Here is a 23014-nt window from a genome sequence, read left to right as displayed (position 1 = left end):
AAAGGGGTGGGGGGCAAAGGGGTGGGGGGGAAGGGGTGGGGGGGGAAGGGGTGGGGGGGAAGGGGTGTGGGGGAAAGGGGTGGGGGAAAGGGGTGGGGGTGGAAGGGGGGGTGGGGGAAAGGGGTGGGGGGGAGTGGGGGAAAGGGGTGGGGGGTGGGGGAAAGGGGGGGAAAGGGGGTGGTAGGAAGGGGCGGGTGGGGGGAAGGGGGAGGTGGAAGTGGGGGGTGGGAGGGGGGAATGGGGGGAATGTGGGGGGGGGAATATGGGGGGGAAGGGAGGGGGAAGGGAAAGGGGAAGAGGGGGAGGGGGGAAGGGAAGGGGGAGGGGCAATGGAAGGGGGGGAGGGGGGAAAGGGGGGAGGGGAAGGGGGTGTGTGGGAGGGGGGAAAGGGGGGGTGGGAAGGGGGTATGGGGGGAAAGGGGGGTGGGAAGGGGGGTGGGGGGAGGAAAGGGGGGTGTGGGGGAAGGAGGGGGAAGGGGGGGAAGGGAGAGGGGGAGCCAGCAGACCCTCTCCCCTCTGCCAGTGTTGAGAGTTGCGCTGCCGGTGGCGGTTGGAGAAGGCTAGGCACCGGGGCCTCGGGCACCCCGCACTGACATGGCCCAGCCGAGCCCAGCGCCCCGGGCAGCCCGAGCTACGCAGCCGCCGTTCGAGCCGCAGGCCACAAAGCACCCGAGCCCAGCGCCGGCAATGGCTCTGCAGAGCTCCGTACCGGCCTGCCAGCCTTTACAAAGATGGCAACGGTGGCTACGCTCGGCTCAGGCCCGCCCCGCCAGCCTTTACAAAGATGGCGGCGATCGCAGGCCGCTTGTTGAGCAAGACGGGAGGTGCCTAGCTCGGGCGTGGCTGGGGAGGAGAGGCCGAGGCTTCGAGGCCTGCAGGCGGGGTAACCCTGGAAGGTTGCGGCGCCCGGCGGAGGTAGCGAGTCAAGAGGAAAAAAAAAGGGTGAAAGGTCGGAAAATTAATGAGGTTAGAGAAAATATTTACAAATTAATTAACTTTTTTTAAAAACAATTTAATTGTGTTTTAAAAGCAACTTTTTTTTTGCTGGAAATCTAGATTTGAAAATAAACACGCAGAAAGTGGGAAAAATAAATGAATAGTTAGGAATCAAGATGGCGGCCACTCACCTCAGCTCAGAAGGATTAGGCCCGCCCACACACGCAATGAAACACCCCCATGATGCACCGATTGGTCAACCATCAGGTTAATCCCCTGTACGATTGGTCAACCATCACGTCACTCAACGCTAATGAGCGGAATGTTGCCGTTTTTTGAACCTTTTTTGTATACTGGCCGAACAATTTTTATCTGACCAAAAAGTAAATATGCCTATTAGGCTCCCCTAATGATAAGCTTTCTTTTGATATAACATATGTGTAGGTATGCTCTATAACTTTTGATTGTATAGCCGGACAGACAGACAGACAAACAGACAGAAAGACAGAAAGATAGACAGACCGTTTTATATATATAGATAGATGTTATCCTTTGGCAGTGGGTTTCCCAGCACACCAGTTAGGATAAAATTGATCCCCATACAATCTTTGATTTAACAAAAAAGAAAAACTCCTAACTAATTTCAAAGCTACAATATGGAGGCAGAGGGGAAGTTAGAATGCAGTTCCAGTAATCCAAGGGGATGACTTTTTTTTGTTAAACACCCCCACCCAACTCTATATCAATTATCTTCTGTGGTTTATTACTTTTTCTGACTAGCCGAATCATATGTTACTTTACGGCATTTCCATTCATACAAGTTAGAACTCGCTTATCTCCTTTCAAAAGGCTTTCCTTTATTAATTTCACAAAACTTATTTTCCTTGTTTATTCCACAATTCCCCACCATGTCCTAATCGAAAAAAAGAAATAAAAATTGTGTTTGCGCATAAATGCTCAGTTGGGAAGTCAATTTGATCAGATATGCCGGCCTGCAGTTATCTCCAGCGGGATTGTTAATCTTGCTCCTTGGGATACCCACCCACAAATGCTCATCAGTGCAGGAGGGACCATTCATGAGCTTTTCTTTTGTCTGTCTCAACCCCCAAACAACATGGAAAATACTGGTGCAGTACACTTTCGAAATGAAGTCCAGTTGTGAATGTAACCCAAATTTGGATTTCAGACTCTGCTCCTCCAGTGGAGAGCCCAATTTTCTTGAATGTATTAGGAAAATGTTAAGTATGTGTATTGTATTGAACAATTAACACAAAGACTTAAACGTATAACTCAAACAGGCCTTTACTGGTTGGAGGTAGGGACTGCACATAGGTCTTTACTTCATGCCCACAGGCGGGAACTGAGGGGAGATCAGTACCCACAGTACTATTTATACCCCTATGGCCAGGAGTGGTACTGCGTATCACTACGCCCTACAAGTAGTGCAGTCCTGTCCATAGGTTTAAAGTAGCACACATATTACATACACAACATTCCTCCCTTCTTAGCTTTGCAGTCATCTCCCCATTTAACATAACGTAATAACATATATACATATATAACTTCAGGTTTACATAACAGAATAACAGATACATAGATAACTTCATGTCAAAACAGATCACAGATTCAGTCTCTGCGGAAAACAGTTCACAGATTCAATCTCTGCGGAAAATAGTTCACAGATTCAGTCTCTGTGGTGTAGTCGGTTCACGTTACTGGAGTGACTCATTCAATAGTCCTTCCATGGATTTAACAGCTTGAACTTCTGAACTGATTTGGCTCCGTTCGGAGGGACCACGTGTGTGATCTGGTAGGGGTGATAATGGTTCAGATGGTTATCATCTTCTGCTTCGTCTTTTCCTTTTCTGCTTCTTAGAGACTCTCTGGGCTCCCCTGTCAGCTGCCAGCTGTAGCGCCATCATCTCCCTATGTTCCTTAGACTTTAAGTGATTCATCCTGATTTCTGCACTTTGGGAGTTTTCATCACAAGCTGGGCAGACCAGGTCACTATAATATTCAGTGTCACTCAATAGGTCATGGTAATATTCGGTGTCATCCTGATCTAGGCCAGCGAGAGGGTCTTCTATTTCCTCCATACCCAGCTGGGCGTTAGCCAGCTTTTGTTCCAAGTCCAGACATCTTTCCTGAAGAGACTTCTTCATGCGTACCTCTTCATCCAGCTTTTTCTGGGCTTTCAGCAAGTCGTTTACTAATGACCTCATTTGAGATTTTACTACTTCAACTTCTTTTGGAGATTGATTGATCGGACTATTCAATCCCTCTACCGGAGCAGCTGTTTCAGCGGTCTGTTGTTCTACGTTGACGTGAGTCAGCGTACTTTTGGCATCCAAGGGCTGCTCTGTTGCAGTCATCTCAGTCTGTGTTGCCACCTCAGCTCTTCCAATAACCTTTGATAGCTCCGAACCCCTTTCCTTTGAATATTGAAGTTCGTGTTCAAGTTTTTCCCATTTCAGAGTCCTGTCCTTCAGCATATGCAGGAGTTGGCTGACCGTTAACTCCTCTGACATCAGACGTTTTGTGTGCTCCTGCTCCATTTTCTCCATCAGCTGCTTCTGTTGTCTTTCCAGATGTTCCCACTCTATATCAAAGAACTCTTTCGTCGCATTCATCTCTTGCTCAAAACGGCGAATCATTTGTTCTAATTGCTGTTGCAGTTTGAAATGGAGTTGAGTTCGAGCCCGGTGTCCCTCAGAAATGTGCATGTCAGTGGACTGGACAGACTCAGACTTCTCTATCTCAGTGGAATTCTGTGCTGAAACTTTGTCTTTTGCACACGGGTTGGTCTTACCATCATCAGTTCCAGAGTCTGGGTTGATTATGTTCACCGAGTTCTCACTCGTTATTGTTTGTAGGAAATGCCAGTCGATATTCATTTTCCTAATCCACTCCCGTCCTAGTAGTGGAGGACCTCCTTCAGATATCACATATAAGTCCATTATTTGACTGTCTTCGCCCTTGTTGGCCACTGCAACCTCTATTTTCCCGATGGGGTACACTCTTTGCCCCGTGTATGTTTTCAATATAATCCCCGTATCCTGTAGGGGAATATGTTGGAATAACTTTCCGTAATCTTTCTTATTTATGACCGTCAATGCCGATCCAGTGTCCAATTCCAGTTTTACTTGGACTCCTTCTATCTGAAGAGTGACCCAAATTGTCTGGAGGTCTGCACCCTTACCAGCGTTGAGTACTCTTAAGCTAGCCAGTTCAATACTGCTTAAGCCAGCCAGTTCATTACTGCTAGCGTCTGAATCGGACTCCTGTTCGGCCACCTTGTGTACTTTTGCGTATTTTCCTTGCGGTGACTTCTTGTTGCTGGTCTTCTTCCCTGACCTGCATACTCTAGCTATATGTCCAAGCCTACCACAAGTTCTACATTCTTGGTTTTTAAACCAACACTGGTTCTGATCATGCGTTGTCTTTCCACAACGATAACATTTGCCAGAACTCACACCAAATTTGTGTGCACTGAGCTCCGGTGACCGTAGCTGCATTACTGCCGTGCCTCTCGCTGCGGCTTCGTGTGCTGCTGCCATAGTGACCGCCTTCTCAAGCGTCAGCTCATTCTCCTCGAGCAGTCGCTTTTGTGTATCCTGTTTAAATAAACCACACACAAATTTGTCTCGTAGTGCATCTGTCAATCCCGTTCCAAACTGGCAATATTTGGCTAATTTACGCAATTCCAGCAAATATTCAGCATTGCTTTCATGCTGTAGCTGCCTTCTGTCGTAAAATTTAAATCGTTCCGCTAGCATCAGCGGCGTGGGGTTTAGATGATCTTTCAGGACAGTAACAATCTCATCGAACGTCTTATCCGCCGGTTCATCTGGTGATAACAGGTGTTTCAATTGCCCGTACGTCTTCGCACCCATTAAATTTAATAATGTTAGAGCTTTATCTTGGTCACGAATTTTATTGGCCTTACAATAATTTTTTACTCTTTCAACATATATGGCCCAATCTTCGAGGTCACTATCAAAGGTGCTAATATTCCCGTGTTTAGGCATTGTAGATTTGCAATTTCTCAGATTTTATTTTCTTTACTTGTTATCAAAGATGGCTGCTTCCCGCTCTTGCCGTCGTCCTCCGCCCACAAAATGGCGGTTTTCCCGCGCTTGGCGGTCTTCACCCGTCCCCCGACGCCGTCTCCCTTCAGCCCTCGAGTGCGGCCCTTATCTTCGCCGCGATCGATAGCCCGCGCTGTGCACCGCGACTCTCGCACCTTGAGCTTCTGCAGCCGCCGCGCCTTTCAGTCGGAGTGCGGCTCTTATCTTTGGTCCCGATCGCTGGCCCGGCTGCGCCCCTCACTTCAAAGCGGCCCGGCCCTTATCTGCCGATCGCTATCGCCCTACCTCTCTCTCTTCCCCAGTCCTGTCTTTACTCCGGTTCACAAGCTGATGGAGGCTTCAGGGTCCTAATGCCTGTCGCTTCCAGTCGCTGGAAGCTGTCAGGATTTCTGCTGCCCTTCAGTTTTGAGTGGGGTGTTGAGGATTGAAACCTCTCTTCAACGTCCTGGCTTTGGACGAAGCTGCCTGGAATAACTGCCGCAGGGTAAGAGCCTGACTCGTCGCCAGTGTTAAGTATGTGTATTGTATTGAACAATTAACACAAAGACTTAAACGTATAACTCAAACAGGCCTTTACTGGTTGGAGGTAGGGACTGCACATAGGTCTTTACTTCATGCCCACAGGCGGGAACTGAGGGGAGATCAGTACCCACAGTACTATTTATACCCCTATGGCCAGGAGTGGTACTGCGTATCACTACGCCCTACAAGTAGTGCAGTCCTGTCCATAGGTTTAAAGTAGCACACATATTACATACACAACAGAAAAGACAGCTAAATGTCATTGTTCAGAACAATCAATTCCCTTCAGACACTGGAAACTAATTTGCAGGGTTGTGACTGAAGTAAGGATTTTAAAAGCAGGCAAGAGTTTCTAATCAGTGAAGTTCACACATGAATTTTTAACACAATAGTACTATATTCCTGTGTGTGCTATTTATATGCAGATCTTAGCCCATTTATTGTAAAATGATTAACGTCTGTGTAAAAATAGCACAGAAATGTAGTACAAGTACATTAAGTGTCCATTTATGAATTTGGCCAATTAAAAATTCTTTGTTAAGATATCATAAAAGGCTGATTAAGTCAAGGCTGATATTCCTGCAATTAATAGGAAGGAGATGTATGAATATATGAATAGCATAAAATAACAGAATAGTGGCACAATGCGTCGGGTTTCCAAATGGCGGGGCGCTGATTTGTACCCCAGATTGCCCTATACAATGCTCTTCAACTTCTGCTTGAAACGGGCTTGAAGTTGGTGGAGCGGCCAAAGTGCCCGCCTAAAGCAGACATCGGGAAGCCTGATCCATTTTTGGTTTAAGTCTCATTTGACTGCTGCCGGTGAGCAGGCAGCCCGCTGCAATTCACCTGTTGTGAGAGGGCGGAAAATTGCCCACCATCTGAAAATTGTATCACGGGGGCCTTGGGCACCAATGGGGCAGCTGAGGCCGCCCCCCCCCTCCCACAGCCCACTTCCCGGTTTTCAGCTGCCTGTTTTTCAAGCAAGTGCTGCCGCCTGTTTTTCAGGCGAGAATGAGTTCTACATCTCAGTGGTGCTGAATGGAAGCCATGCACTTCTCTAAAAGTAAGGACAAGTTAGGCGAGGGCAGTCCTGCACGCCTGCTAGCAGCCATTTACAAAGTGGCATTGACTGAAGTCTACTAGCATCTCACTTGCCCAGTTTCTTGGCTCCAGGTATGCTGCATAGTTCATGGAAACCTAGAGAATGAAAAATACGAGAATAAAGTAAGAAAAATCACTACAAAGAATAACTTCTCTCTTATTTAGTGGCGATCTACACGAACCGCTACAAAAGCCTTGTTTTTCATCAAATCCGCCCGGCGGGAACGGGGCTGGTTCAGCTCGGACACCCGTTTTACACCCCGCTCAGTTTACGCTCCATAAAAGTCAATGGCGAGTAAAATCAAGCGGGTGTAAAATGGCCATTTGAACCAAAACCAGTTCTCTCTGGGTGGGTTAGGCTAACATAAGAACATAAGAACATAAGAAATAGGAGCAGGAGTAGGCCAATCGGCCCCTCGAGCCTGCACCACCATTCAATAAGATCATGGCTGATCTGATCCTAACCTCAAATCTTCTATCACTCTGCATCCACCCGAACCCATGTGATCTCCCGGGAGAGGCGAAAAACCAGATAAAGACCCAATGGCCAATTTGGGAGAAAAAAATCTGGGAAATTCCTCTCCGACCCATCTAGGCGATCGAAATTCTTCCAGGAGATCACTCTGTCCCTATATTTTCTACAGTACTTACCTTCTGTAAAGGCGATCTCCACCCCAGCCAGGAACAGGAATAAAACCATCTCCTGAAATCTAACACAGAATTAGAACACAGTAGGAGCAGAACCAGGCTACACGGCCCCTGGGCCCGCTCCATTACCCACAGGGCCATGACCATTCCGAACCTAGACTCATGTCCAATCGGGGCTTTAGTGTTCAAAATTTGAATTCAAGATTTTATGTATATTTACTTGTCAGCTCATTGAGTTTCACCTCCATGGGCAACAGGTTGCAGGCAAAAGTGCTGGCCTTCCATGGATTGGGAGGAAATAGTCTGAATATATTACAGTCTTAAAGAAATGTACTGACAAGAGAAACTGTTTCTACTGGCAGAAGGGCCAGTGACCAGAGGACACAGATTTAGGATAACTGCCAGAAGGGCCAGAGGGGAGATGCTGAGAATTTATTTTTTTAAGCAGTGAGTTGTTATGATCTGAAATGCACTGCCTGAAATGGTGCTGGAAGCAGATTCAATAGTAACTCTCAAAAGGGAATTGGATATATACTTGAAAAGGCAATAAAATTTGCAGGGCTATGGGGAAAGAGCAGGGGAGTGGGAGTAATTGGATAGCTCTTTCAAAGAGCCAGCACAGGCACAACGGGCCGAATGGCCTCCTTTTGTGCTGTAAGGTTTAATGATTCCTGTATCTGTTTTCTATTTTGCCTTTTCCTGCTTTGTTAATTGAGAGCAGTATAACTGTACTGGTTAATTTCAGAAAAGTCTTGCATTTTTTAAATGACTAAGAAATGAAAGAACACGTGAGAGATTAAGGTAAATTTAATTGAACCACAGCAGAATTGATTAGTTAGGGTGTCTTAAATGCCCTTCGAAGGTCATGATAGATGTGCTATCAACTCAAGCCCAAAGGGACAGAAACTGAAGCGCTACGATCAAGTTAAAAATGCTGCAGTAAGCGCTGCAACACATTTTAATGGTGAGAGAAATGCAGTTTGCCCCAAAGGTACACAAAGCTAAAGGAACTTTCCCTGGCCTGTGAAGAACATCAGCTATTCCACGTAGTGCTCCAGGTAAAGCTTATCGTAGTAACAAGTCCCAGAGTGCAATCTTAACAGCAGTTTAAGGAGGATAGTGGAATGAATTGAAAAGAGGCAACATTTATCAAAATCAATCCAAAATGTTTTTTTTTAAGAAAAGATTCTGCCCCTGACCTTGATCACTCATGGGGTTCTACTAGTGAATCGCACAGGACAAGGGGCTCGGAATTGGTGACAAACAGAGAATTAAATCCACAGGGTGCCTCCAACGTGTAATTTGCCAATCACAAAAGGGCACAACCCTGCCGAATGTTTTTATGTGACCCATTGTAGGAATGTCTAGTTCCTATCCAAAAGACTGAGGTCCACTCAGGTGATCAAATAAACGAGGTTTAATGAAAAGTAACAGAGTTTAACGGATAACTACAGGAGAACATTGAATATAGGTCTAATCCGTTCGGAAGCTCCACGAGGACTGCTAGGGTGGTCCCGTGGCTGACATCATGACGTCATCACGTTTTTCCCGCCGGTGGGGGATCACGTGATGAACGGCGTGACATCATCGCGTTTGCCCGCGCTATTAAAGTGATCACGCTCTGTACATGTAAACAGTAAAAACAAAGATACAGACTCAGGCTGCAGCCAACATATTATTAAAGGGAATTATATACAATTGATTGGAGTCCCTTAGTGGCTCCGCCACACCATCACTCTTTAATAAACAGCGCATGTTTTGAAGAACTTAGTGATAACTCGGATTTTCTCGTTCAATGTTTACTCACTTGAAGCACATTAGTTAAATTAGCTCCTTAATGCAAAGTCAAGGGCAAGGAGGGTCTGGCAAGCTGTTTGGTACTTGCCTGCTGAACCAGAAGGTCCAGTACACATGGGTCTGGGACTGATGTTACTTAAACTCACTTTGCGTTGTCTAATGAGCTTTGTCCATTCCTACCCTGGCCACCAGGTGAAGATGAATTAAAACTATATTGACAGTAAATTACAACACTTTAAGATTATCATATAGATTTTTAGAGAAAACTGGAATGGGCTGTTAATCGATATTTAATTTGCATACCTCTGAAACACAAACTCTACACACCAGCCCAATGGCATCGTAATTCACAAGCTGTCACAGATTTCCCATTGCAAGCAACAAAGTTAAACTGAAGTTTTAAATTCAGTTTTAGTAGAAGTACCAGATAGGGTTGAACATGGATCACTGGGGTAGAAAAGAGTTGGCATGCAAATAGTGATCTATTCTTGTCACCCTGCAGTGATGATAGTATAACTTTTTTGAGTTATACTACCATCGGTTTGCCAGGCCATAAATAAGTTTATATAAGACAGAGAGGATTAGGTTAGGGCTAGGCACCTCCAGTGTAGGTAAGATGCCAGGGCCTAGAAATTGGGTTGGGGTGCCAAAGTGGCGCCAAAGTTGCCTGAGCGCAGGATTTAGCGCAGCGTTCAAGGCTTTAGCGATCGTCAGATATTCAGTTTCATTGCCCCTAGAGGGAGACGGGGCGAGGCTCGAGGCGCTCCGTGTTCCTCTTAGGGCGCTGAAACGGAATATCGCAGCGCAACATGCCGCAGTGCCACACGCTGCGGCACGGCACGCTGCGGTACTGCAGACCTTCCTCCCATTGTTAAGGGGGCGGGGCCTGCAACAGTGTGATCCCCACTCGCGAGTGCCGGCAAACGAGCCCAGCACCAAGGAAAAGTGCCAGGCTCTCGGGAAACAGCCGGCAATGCTGCGGGGGGTGGGGTCAGGAGGCCGGGGACGGAGGTGCTGGCAGGCAGCTGCCGAAAAAGGCGGCCGCCCCACACCTCCACCTTAACTTGCACCGCTGCCGGCACAGCAAGGCCCCGTGAACCAGGCGCGGGTAGCGAATGGCGCAATTGCGGCGTTCGCTACCAAATATCGCGAACGGGGCGCGAATGGTAAAACTGAATTTAAAACTTCAGTTTAACACGTCATCGGTGGCGGCGCAGCGCAAATGGCTAACGCCACCATTAGCGCCCCTGCTGAATATCGCGGGAGGCGCAGCCAGTGGCGCTACAGCCACTGACTGCCTCTTTAGGCGCTAACAGGTGGCGCTACTCACCCAATTTTTCCCCCCTAATGTTATGGCTTTAACCCCAAAAGTTAACAAATCCACAGAATGGAATGGGCAAAGTAGAAATGGCACAGATTGGAATTGCTCTGGATGCTAAACTGCTTTTTTTTGGAAAGGCCATATCTAGCTCTCCTTAGCCCATTCCATGCTATTGGTTTGTCAACTTCTGGGGCTAGATCCGACTGCTAGCCCCATAACATGAGGCATCTAACCTACACTGCATTTGCCTAACCTTAACCCAATACCCTCTGCCCTATATAAACTTACTTGTGGCCATAATTAGTGGTTCTCCATAAAGGTCTGTGCTGGGTTCTCCTTGATGACCTGACTATTTATAAATGATATGGAGGAAGAGAGTTCCTGTAGCATAATGTTTTCTGATGGCACCAAGCTACGTAGACTGGTAACAGGTATAAGAGATTGATAATTTTGAAAGGGATTTGGACAAATTAAGTGGGCGAGCTAAGGAATGGCAGCTAGATTTCAATGGAAACAAATATAAGGTAATGCAAATTGAAACAAGAAATGTGAATGTGGAACCCAATGAATGGATGTCCATTACAAAAGGTGAAAAAAGACAAGGGTTTGAGTCTGATTACTGGCCATTCAATGAATATTTCCAGTCAATATGAAGCTGCAAGATTAATCAAGTGTTTGGATACACCTCAAAGGTGCTTGATTATAAATCAAACAGGTTATTTTAACATTGTATAACTCATGGATAAAATGGGCATTTTGAATATTGAATGAACTTTTGGGAAATGTACCTTCAGTAAATGAATGTATCTAAAGGTGTTCAGAGAAGAGTGAGATGGTATTTAAGACTCTAAGCTATGACGAAAGACTTACAGAAAAAGCATAAGGTAGCTTTTTAAAACAATGACAGTAATTGCTATTGGTGGTGTATACAAGCTATTTTAATTAGTGTGACTTCAAAACTTTAAACAAGAGAGCAGAATTTAAAGCCTCAAGTAAGATCGTAACAGAACTGGAATTTCTTACCTCACAGAATAGTACATATGTGGAATAGAATCCCGATAACAAAAGCAGTTAAGAGGATTGAAGGTTATAGAAATAAGTACAGACATTGGTAATCAAGTGAATATGAAACACAATGGTTCTTGTGCTGCTGGGACCGTGGAAGGACAGAGTGTCGACATTAACAGGGCAGCAAGTCTATTAACCCCATTTTGCGGTCATCAGTACCTCGTTAACATCAATTTGGCCAAGTTGAAATCAGCCCCGAACTGTTTTATGCCTGAAGATGAAAATCACCCTCTATAATTCCACAATATTTTCAACTGGGCCACATATTGAGTGGCCAGTGGGTGGGATGCGCGCTGTGAAATGCAACCACTCAAAGTTGAATTGTGTTGACTGTCATATTCAAGCATACGAAACTAACGAGCAAGAAAAGACCAGCTGGTCCATCAAGCTTGCCCGACATTATGATGGCTGGAGCATCGTGACTAAACACTTCAGAATAGCTGAGGTTCTTTAAGCTAGGAATTATTCTTGTGGCTCTCCCCTGGACCTTCACCAAAGGTCACTAAATTACCCACCATGTGGAGAGGACCAAAACTGGGTACAGGATGCAGTCTGACCAACGACCTGTATAGTGTGAAAATCGTGTGCTTTGATTTATATCAGATCAATGTCCTGAAGATAATGCTGTTGGGGAGCAATTTTGCAGAACTTTATCTTGGAAAAGTTGCCTGTGCAATCTCCCATTGGAGATTGAACAAATGAAGTCCATGACAGGATACGATGTATCTGGCCTACAGAAGGAATGCATCAAATAAGTTAAGTGGTCTTTTCTTGTTTCATATTTTCTTGTACTCTTAAGTCTTGTGTTCTTCTGTCATTGCGGCAGCAGGTCTTGGGAGATAGCAGGGGCTGGACCATTTTGTACGGTAGAAGCTCTCTTCACTTCTAAAATTTTGATTCTAAAGAATTCCGGTGTAATAAATGACAGTAACTTTCTCCTGCGAGCTGGGAGAAATTATGTCAGTATAAATAGAAACTCCCTTCAAACAAATCTCGCATTATTGTTTTTTATAGAGCCCATTATAGAGAAACAGTATTTTTCAAACTGCCACTTTAAAATTAACAAAATATCTTTATGTCAAATTCTCACAGCCATTCTACCGTGCAGTGATCACCACGTCTTAAACTTATTACCATTTGAACCACAGAATGTATAAGCAATCAAGCTGTTAGCAGAACTGTACCACAGCATTGTGAGATGATGAAATGAAATGGGACATAATTTATTCCATACCTATGGATGCAGTTTGAACAACATGAAATGATAAAGTGCAACACATGCTGCACACTATTTCCATTTCAGACAGAATGGAAATCAAAAGCAGTGGAACCACCACACCAAAAGATTCTCCTTTTTAATAATAGGAATAACAAGACACATCAATTGATACACTGGGGCTCTCAGTCTGCAGGGGCTGGCTAACATCAAATCCCAGCCTCCACTCTCATCCCCAACTAATTATTCATTTTATCATCGGTTTGTTGCTGGGACAAAAGCAGTTTCTTACAGAATACTTGACAAGGATTTCTTTTAAACTGCTGATGTTAGCCTTTTAAATGAAGAACTTTACCAGTAGTTTGCAAGAACTGTTGTCTGGCTTGTCATCACTTAAAATCCACATGAATGGCATTCCACTGAATCGCTGATTATCTCACACATGAAAGAAAAAAAAAGCGTTGGGCAAGGAATGTTTATTATAAAAGGATTATTAGTTCAGCTCTGGGATAGTGTTCACCGACTAGTGCACATTATCCCAGTGCTGTTATATTAGTTGATTAAAATATGTATCGTTGCATCAGTGCTCAGTTGCACAGAAGGGAAGCTATAGGTGCAGTGCTCAGTTGCACAGAAGGGAAGCTATAGGTGACATCGCCATGTGACTAGCTTGAGGTTAGTCCATTCATGCAGAAAAAAATAAGAGGGTGCTAACGGAGCGCAAAGCAACTAGCGCCCGGGCGCGGCGCCACCAACACCTCCCACGAAATTCAGCAGGAGGTTAGCGGCGGTGGTAACCGTTAGTGCCCGACGGCGCTGCGCTGCTGGCGATGACGTCATCACCGTGCGCAGCGCCCCGGCCGCGATCATCGGTAGCGCCACCTGACTTACCGCTGGACACTGTGCGACGGGGTCAGGGGGGCCTACCTGTGGCCGAGGCGGCGCTAATTAACAGCGAGGTGCCGGACGGCCACTTTTGTTGCTGACCAACTGCCAGCACCTGCCCCCATTGCCGGCCCCGGCCTCCTCTGCAGCCCCCCCCCCCCACAGAGTGCTGGCTGCGCTCCGTGAGCCCGGCACTTCTCTTGAGTGCCGGGCTCTTTTGCCGGTACTCTGATCCCTGGTGGCCCAGCTGGGTCTCGGGTCACGGTGCGCAAGGCCCTGCCCTTTATGAAGGGGAGGAAGGCCTGCAGAACCGCGGCGCTACGTGCCGCAGCGCGTGGTGCTGTGGCACGTCACGCCGCGATATTCCCTTGCAGTGCCCCAAGAGGGAGGCGGGGCACTTCTAGTAGCGCCCCGCTTCCCTCTTGGGGCGCTATCGGTAAATTTTGGCCACGGGGACGCTAATTTTTTGGGCCGCTAAAAGTAGTGCCCCAGCGAAGTTAGCGACTCCATTTTCCCCCCATAGAGTCATAGGGCTGGATTTTCATTGGGCCGTGGAGTCGTGATTGGAGGCATGTGGGGGTTTGAAATCCCGAAATCGGGGGGTACAAACCCATCCCGCCTCCATGCCAGTTTCAAAGGAGGCGGGTACCCGACCCACACTGGGACCCACCTCCCTGAGGCGGGAAGGGGATTAGTGCCAATTAACTGCCTGTTAACAGGTAGTTAACAGGCAGTTTTTAGCCTAATTCCTATTTTCATTGTTGAAATGTGGGATTCCCGATGGCGCCAAACCACGCCAAGTTAGCGAGGTGGGCCGTCGGGATGAAGGGCTTGGAGGGGTCGAGATGTCCGGTGTTCAGGTGAGTGATGGGTGCATGAGTGCAGAGATAAGTGTGTTTGGTCTGTGTAAAGTGTTTAAAGAAGTTCTACTAACCTTTACTTACCTTTACAGCCTTCCTTCCTTCAGGTCTCGGAGTCCCTCATCTCAGCGACACAGAAAGCAGAATGGCCGCGAGCTGTCAAAATCTGCAGCCTCTGCTTTCTGTTCCGGAGAGATCTCTAAATCATCCTGAGAGGAAGGAATTAACCTGGAGTACAGATTGTCAGTATTTCACAGCTTCAAACAGCTGTGAAACGTTGATATTTCATCTGTCGAAAGGTCTTGACATGAAATTTCAATCTGTGACATCACCAGTTGCCGGGTGGCCCTTAATTGGCCTGCTGAGCCCGCTTGGTGGGCTCAACAAGGTCAATCAAGTCTAAATCACGTGGGTTGGCTAGAACTCGATGGAGGCGGGACTACAATCCCAAAAGTTGTAGTCCTGCCTCCTACCCGCCTCCTTGATGAAACTCCAGCCCATAGAGTCATAACGACACAGAAGGAGGCCATTCAGCCCATCGAGTCCGTGCCAGCTCTCTGTAGAGCAGTCCAGTCAGTCCCATTCCCCCGCTTTATCCCTGTACCCCTGCAAGTTTATTTCCCTCAAGTGCCTATGCAGTCTCCCCTTGAAAACATTGATTGTGTCCGCTTCCACCACTTCCGTTGGCAGCGAGTTCCAGATCCTCATCACTCGCTGCGTAAAAATGTTTTTCCTCACATCCCCCCTGTATCTCTTGCCCAAAACCTTAAACCTGTGTCCCCTAGTCCTTGCGCCATCATCTAGTGGGAACAGCCTTTCCCTGTCTAGCCTATCTAAACCCGTCATAATCTTGTACACCTCTATCAAATCACCCCTCAACCTCCTTTGCTCTAATTAAAACAAATCCAGCTTCTCCAACCTGTCATTTTAGCTAAGATCCTCCATCACCAGAACCATTCTGGTAAATCTCCTCTGCGTTTGTTGTTCATAACATGTTATAGAGGTATTTTGAAGTAGGCTGATGTTACATTGTATATAATATCCAAGGTTCTGTGAATTAATTGCAGAAAATAGTGCATCAAATCACATAATGTTGTGCAAATTCTACTATGACTTGGTTACAAAAGAGTGCAGTCACTTTTGAGAACAGACATCTGCACTTTCTTTTCAGTGATTAGTACTGGCAGTCATTAGAGACAGCTTATACCATGTAGTTTATATATTTTTAAAACTTATGTCAGCCCTACAATGGAGTTGTAAGACTTTAGTCCTCATCCATGATTCTTCGTATAAGAGGACCTTCAGCTTGGCTATGGAGGAGGAGGGCATATTGGAAGATGAGTCATCCCAGGGCACTCTTGTGTACTGCTTAGTGGATGGGTACACAGCAGTATTGGCAGAGACCTGAGAACAGATTACCAGCCCATCCTTCTTGGCCAGGGAACAGTGAACGATGAAACAAGGAAGTCAAATGTTAGTTTATAAACATGGGATGTAGAGTTTTATCTTCTGAGCACAATTCAATGAATATTAAAGCTACTCAGTCTGTTTTTCTACACTGTTGAATCAGTCAAATTCCCAATTAATTATGTTAAAATGGAATAGAGGACTTACCCCTTCCTTTCCCACCTCGATCTGGCCGACTGCAATGTTAAATCTGGCAGGGTCCTCTTTAAATATGCAGATCAGGCTTCAATGATGTCATCGGGCCCGCTCTGCTATTTTAGCCTGAGGCCTAAGCAGGGGAGAGCTTTCCCACCAGGCAAAACCTGCCAGGGCTCGAAGAGGCCCAGCAAGGTTAAATTTTTCAATTTTTAAATTTAGTTTCCTTGTGGGCCAGGAGGAGCAGGAATGCTCATCCGGGTCACACAACAAAACCTTGTTGCTCCCTTAGCCCGAGCTTCCCCCCTCCCGCTCCCCATCCCACGATGGCGATTTCCCTCTGGGAACACTGACCTTCTGCCGGGGACCGTTCCTGCAGGTCCCGGCGGCAGCCTCCTGCAGACCTCATTTTAGCAGCTGCCCTTTTGGTCAGCAAGTCGGCAAGTGGCAGGTTAATGTGACTTGCCCGTTAAAATCGTCCGAGCCTGCCTGCTGCTGCGCCTGGACCGGCATACTGCTCTCATTGTCACCTGGGAGTTAAAATCATGCCCGATCATTCAGTTCATCCCTACTCTGCTGTTCACAAGTAATACGTTATTGGACCCCTGGGCTGCGGATGACAATTTTTCTTGTACAAAAATTAGAGTTAGCTTAATTTATCCTTCACATGATGATCTAATTACACTCATAATTAATATATTCTCTAATGTGTATATGAAAACTAGTGTGAGGATAAGTTATTTTATTAAATTGCAGTTATTTAAGGATCACAATTACCTTAGAATTTGAGTGAAATATTATTCAATAGGATTTACCGAGTTGCATGACTGATGCAATGGATATGGTGGTGTGCTTAACCCATTCACTCTATAGAAGAAACTTGGCAGTGTTTACCACTGCAGCCTCCCAGGAAGGCCACAAATGGTGACAGTAACACAGCTGTATGAGAGGATCTGGGCTGTTTATAGCAAGCACCATCCCAAAGGAAGTGTACCATGAAGGAATTTGTTGAATCTGCAGGGAAATGCAGAGCATCACAGCAAGGGTGGACTCTGTCCATGAAACATGTCAGTGGATGAATAATAAATGACCAGGACAATCAGACTGCTTAATATTTACTTTCCTGGTACAAAGTGCGTGTTTATTTAAATGACCTTCCATTGCTTTATGAAATCTTTGCACGTTGTACAATTCATGCTAAGGAAACAAACAGTTCAAGTGACTATTTAGCCAGTCTGTTTTTACTGACTTAGTTGTGCAAGACCTGTAGATGAAGAACAATATATTCTGGTTTACTTCGATTGAACAAGTTACTTGGATGCTGCTATCTGGTTGAAGGACTACTTACTCTTGTCCTCCAGTTTTACTTGGACATCTTTAAGAAATGTTGGCCTAGAAATTCATTATAGCCACTTTTGGGGCGGTAAAGTCGGGCGGCCGCTAAAGTTTGCGCCCGGCGCAAATTCGAGGCCACTTCCCCGATATTCATTAGCTTCGCCCTAAGAGTTTGCTCGAGCGCTAAAACTGGCGATGCACGCCTCTCTTTAGGCGCTAAGCCGGAGGTGCTGAGCGATAGCGCCGAGGCCGGGCGCAGCGCAGGTGCGGCCATTTCTTGATTGACAGCAGACACCCTGGCGCCGGCCAGCTCTTAAGGGGGAAGGGTCGACTTGGTCTGCTGCCACGCCCTGGATAGTGGAGCCCTCCAGCTAGGCCTGAACACTGCTGCTGGACCCAAATAGCACCTGAAACCATGGAGAAGGCCCGTGAACGAGCGCAGCGCTTCTCAGAGCTTGATCTGAGAGTGCTGGTTGGTGCTGTGGAGAAGAGACGCCATATTTTGTTTCCGGACAATGGCAGGAAGCCGCCGGTCCGCGTCTACCGGAGAGCCTGGAGGCATGTCGGCACCAAGGTGACATCCAACAGCGAGGTCCCCAGGAGCAGTGTCCAATGCCGCAAAAAGCTCAATGACCTCGCAGGATTGTCAGGGTGAGTACCCTTTCCAGTGTCCTCCTCATCCTTGCATGTGCACCTCACATTATGGGCAAAGGGACCTGAAAGCCCTAATGGCCAGCCCTCATGCAGCAGCTATGGGACACTCATGAACATCAATTGCACATTGTGCACTTAACACACTGGCCAGGCTATTCGACCATGGGAGGCAGGGCACACAAGATCTGGGCTACACACTGTACTTAGAGGCCGTCCTTTCTCTTGCAGGCCAAGCTGGCCAATAATAAGAGGAGCCGGAATGCAACCGGGGGAGGCGGCCCCCAGATCCAGCCGCTCACCGAGCTGCAACATCGCGTGGAGCGCATCATGGGCACCCGGGTGATTGGCCCCGTTGCATCTGGAGATGCCGACCCTGTTCTGGGCACCAATGGTAAGGACATAACCTTTTGGACCTCTCTCGTCCCACTTGCGCATCAGATCTACATCCTTTGCCACTGTCCGACCAATGCGCCGAATGCCACCACTCATGCATCCCTCGCTGACGCCCTCTCCTCACTCTAAAGCTACTCTTGTGCCTTCCTGCTTTCAGATGGTGAGGAGGAGGTCCCTGAAGTTGCCAGTGACAGCCCCTCAGAAGAGGAGGAGGAGGAGGAGCAAGAGGAAGGCGACCCATCAGGGGAACCCTCAGCCGTGGCAACCCATGCCAATGTAGGGGACACGTCTTCCCTGGAGGGGAGCGTGGGGGAAGTGTCAGAGGGGAGGGTAGCTCCTGGGACCAGCGGCCTGCAGAAACACGGGAGGGGGTGGAAGCTCAGCGGCCTTCTCCCCAGAGGGGGGGAAGGGTCGGAGGGGAGTCCAATTGCTGGGCCCAGTGGCGTCCAGCAACGCAGGAAGGGTCGGCCAGCTCGGCGGCCTTCTCCCCAGAGGGAGAGTCCGGCCTCCAGTCCGGAGACGGCCAACACCGAGGAGATGCGCCGCATCGAGGACTTGTCCGCGGACTCGGAGCGCCGGCACACGGAGCTCATGGGGGTAGTGGCACGGTTGCCTGAGGCCATCGAGTCCCTCTCTCGGAGTGTGACTGAGTTCGGGCCCTCAGAGGCCACCAGTCGGGCGGAATTCCGGGCAGATCAGGCAGCGAGTCGGGCGGAATTCGGGGCAGCTCTGGCAGCGACTGGCCAGGTGATCAGTGGTGCCGTGCAGTCACTGGCTGCTCTGATGCAGTTACTGAACAGGTCAACACGGGCACTCACTGCTGCCACACTCGCTGTGTCAGCCAGGCATCGCCAGGGCACCCGGGGCGCTGCAGCAGCACAGCGGTCTGTCCCTCGGCAGATTGGTGCGCATGCTGCAGTGCTGGCCCGGGCGAGTGCCAGTGTCTCAGGCGACCAGCGAGCGCCTGCCATCCGCCAGCTTGCCCCCATTCCTCCAGCCGCCACTGCCACTCCCCCAGTGGAGCTGCCAGGAGCAGCTGCAGCGACTGATGCTGGCCAGCCACAGCTGCAGCATTCACCAGCCGGCCCCTCGATAGCCAGACGTCGTCTAGGACGACCCCCAAGGGCATCTGCCATCACGACCTGTGCCCCTCAGGAGCCTGCCCCCAGCCTTGCAGCAGCCAATGGCCTCACTTTGAGGAGCAGCAGGGCGGGCAGGGGCCACACAAAGATGCCCAAGGCATCGCCCTCGCGGGCCAAAAAGTAGAATGTGTGGGCAGTTGTGTTTGTTTTTTGAGGCCGAGAATTTGATGTTTGTTTTTTGAAGGCCGAGGATGTGATGTTTGTTTTTTACGAAGGCCGAGGATGACGGCCATTTTTGTTGCACTGTTTTGTTAATCCTCTCCAGGTTGTGGGAGCGAGTAATGTGTGTGAGTGTTTTTTGGGGGTTTCGTCTGTTTTTGGTTTTCATGTGGGAAGGGCCCTGAGTTTGTACAATAAACCATTTTATTTATTCACATTGTCCATGTTTGATCTTTGAAGTGTTTGTTGCCTTAACCGGCTGAGGGCTTGCGGAGCGGCTGCAATCATGTTCTTTCATTGGCACAAGCCATTCCCTGACAGGTGGCCTAGAAGTGACGGTCAATAAGCCGCCGACGGGCGGCCCGTGGACCTTCTGCCTCCCTCCTGGGCTGGTACTCCTCGTCCTCCTCCTCCTCCTGCTCCTCCTCCTGAGGTGGTGGTCCAACGTGAGGCTGCAGTGCCTGAGTCCTGCGGATAGCCAGGTTGTGCAGCATGCAGCAAACGACGACGAATTGGGAGACTCACTCCTGCGAATACTGGAGGGCTCCCCCGGAGTGATCCAGACAGCGGAACCGTTGCTTGAGGACGCCGATTGTTTGTTCTATGATGTTCCTAGTCGCTTGATGGCTCTCGTTGTATGCCTCTTCAGCAGGGGTCGTGGACGCGCGGAGCTGGGTCATGAGCCAGGTACACAAAGGATAGCCTTTGTCCCCGATAAGCCATCCTCTTGGGGGAGGCTGTGCCTGGAACATGTCAGCCACAGTTGTCTGTCGCAGGATAAAGGCATCGTGGCTGCTGCCTGGAAAGCGGGCATTGACAGCTAGGATGCGCTGCCTGTGGTCACACACCAGCTGTACGTTGAGGGAATGGTAGCCCTTCCGGTTCCGGTAATCCTCGGCATGCTCCAGAGGTGCCCGCAAAGCCACATGCGTGCAGTCAATGGCGCCCTGCACCATGGGGAAGCCTGCTATTCTTGCAAATCCCACTGCACGCTGCTGCTGCTTGTCCAGGGTCATGGGGAAGGAGATGAATTGATGTCTCCTTCTGAAAAGGGCATTGGTCACCTGGCGGATGCAGCAATGCACGGCGAACTGGGAGATGTTAGCAATGTCCCCAGCAGCGGATTGGAAGGAGCCGGTGGCATAGAAGTTGAGAGCCACCGTCACCTTCACTGCCACCGACAGAGACGTCCTGCGCATCAGCTGTGGCTGCAGATCTCTGTGAAGCAGCTGGCAGATGTCTGCAACCACCTCCCTTCTGAATCGCAGCCTCCTAACACACTGCGCAGCAGACATGGTCAGATAGGAGGACTGCTGGCGGTATACCCTGGGTGGGTAAGGCCTCACTTGGCGACGCCTGTTGCCCCCTTTGCGTCTAGCCAGGGCTGCCACTCTCTCACGGCATCTGTAAGCCCTTCTGGCATAAGGCAGAAACTCAGCGTTGGCACCCAATGCAGCCCCCATTATATGCTGGCAAACACTGAGATCTCAATGAAGGCAAAGATAATTGCTAAGCTCTGGCCTGAGCCAAAAATACCTGTCCTAGTGTTGGGCCAAAGCAGTAAGCTCTCCTCCTTGGTCTCTCTCCAAAAAACCGTTGCACAAGAGTGAATGCTGCAAAATGGCTGGCCTTTATAGTGCAGGGTAAGTGCCCTTTAATTTGCACTCCCCGCGACCCGCCTCGGCTGTGTACCATTCCACTTCACAGTCATTAGGGCCGCCCGGCGCACAATGGGGCGGCGCGAGTGAAGTTCCGGTTCCGGGTGCACAAAGGGCGTTGCACGACGAAATGACGTCATGATCTGCGCGCGCAGCAGGGCGCGCGCCAAGACTTTGCGCTGGCGCTAAATGTCTACTGAAGTTGGGGCGAGGCGCAGATCGCGCTGCGCCCGGGCGCTAAGCGCCTAGCGCTCGAGCTCTACTCCTCCTAAGGCGCTAACTGCTGGCGCGCCCAACTGAATTTCTAGGCCGTTGTTTTGATTAAAAAAAACTACAAACAGCCCATAACTATTGAATTTCCCAGACTGAACAGCTTCTCCTTTGTATTTCTACCAAGGTAGCTGTACCCCATTAGCATGTAAACAACAATTTCATGCTACAAGCGCATTCTTGCTGCAAGCAATGTTTCCGTAAGGTGCACGCATGGCTGCGCGGTAATCTGAAAGGTCTCGCGCAGGCCGCTCACCGGCTTTTACGTAAATACCGCGTAGGCGCAGAAATGTAAAGGGACCGCGCATTTATAGAAACTAGCCTCACAGAACAAAGCACAGCTTACAGAGAACATTGGCTGCAAGCACTTCATATGCTGGGGCATGTTACTAAAAATCTTACAAGACGTTGAAATGATCCTATGGGATTGCAGGATCCTATTTGATTATAGAGGGTACAGCAAAATCTTATTTTACAAGAAAATCCTTTAATATCCAACTGCTTGACAGGTGAAATAAGATTTCAGAGTAATAGAATGTTGTGTACGCAGACAAGACAATGTAACATCATATAAAGGTTGAACATATAAAATGGAAACATTACATAAAAAAGACAGATAATGTTTACCAGTGTCTAATAATCATATTTTCAATATTAATGCTTTATTTTTTTTAAATGGAGCATTGTGAGAAGGCTCATGTTGGGTATAAACACCGGCATAGACCAGTTGAACTGGATGACCTATTCCTGTGCTGGAGATCTTGCGTAAGTGTCAGCTGTGGCTCAGTTGGTAGCAGCCTTGCCTCTGAGCCAGAAGATTGTGGGTTCAAGTCCCACTCTACAGACTTCAGCACATAAAACTAGGCTGACACTCCAGTGTAGTACTGAGGGAATGCTGCACTGTCGGAGGTGCTGTCTTTCTGATGAGACGTTAAACCAAGGCCCCATTTCCCCTTTCAGGTGGACAGAAAAGATCCCATGGTGTTAATTTGAGGAAGAGTTATCCCCGGTGTCTGAGCCAATATTTATTCCTCAACCAACATCACTAAAACAGATTATCTGGTCATCCTGTTTGTGGGACCTTACTACACGCAAATTATTTGCAACAGTGACTGCACTTCAAACGTACTTCATTGGCTGTAAATCACTTTGAGACATCCTGAGGTTGTGAATGGCGTTATATAAATGCGTCAGGTTGAAATTTGTTACAGTTACATTTTCTGTATCTATTTGCTGTTCATTGAAACCATTTGATTAGCTATATAAATGAACAAAACGTGCTCCAATTTTTTTTAAATTTGTTTATGGGATGTGGGCATCGTTGGCAAGCCCAGCATTTATTGCCCATCCCTAGTT

Source organism: Somniosus microcephalus, chromosome 2 (genome assembly GCF_052327205.1).
Source record: "Somniosus microcephalus isolate GS21.2 chromosome 2, FLI_Smic_1.0, whole genome shotgun sequence".
NCBI classification, from domain to species: domain Eukaryota; kingdom Metazoa; phylum Chordata; class Chondrichthyes; order Squaliformes; family Somniosidae; genus Somniosus; species Somniosus microcephalus.
The sequence above is the reverse complement of the archived record's forward strand: the minus strand, read 5'-3'. Positions refer to the sequence as shown.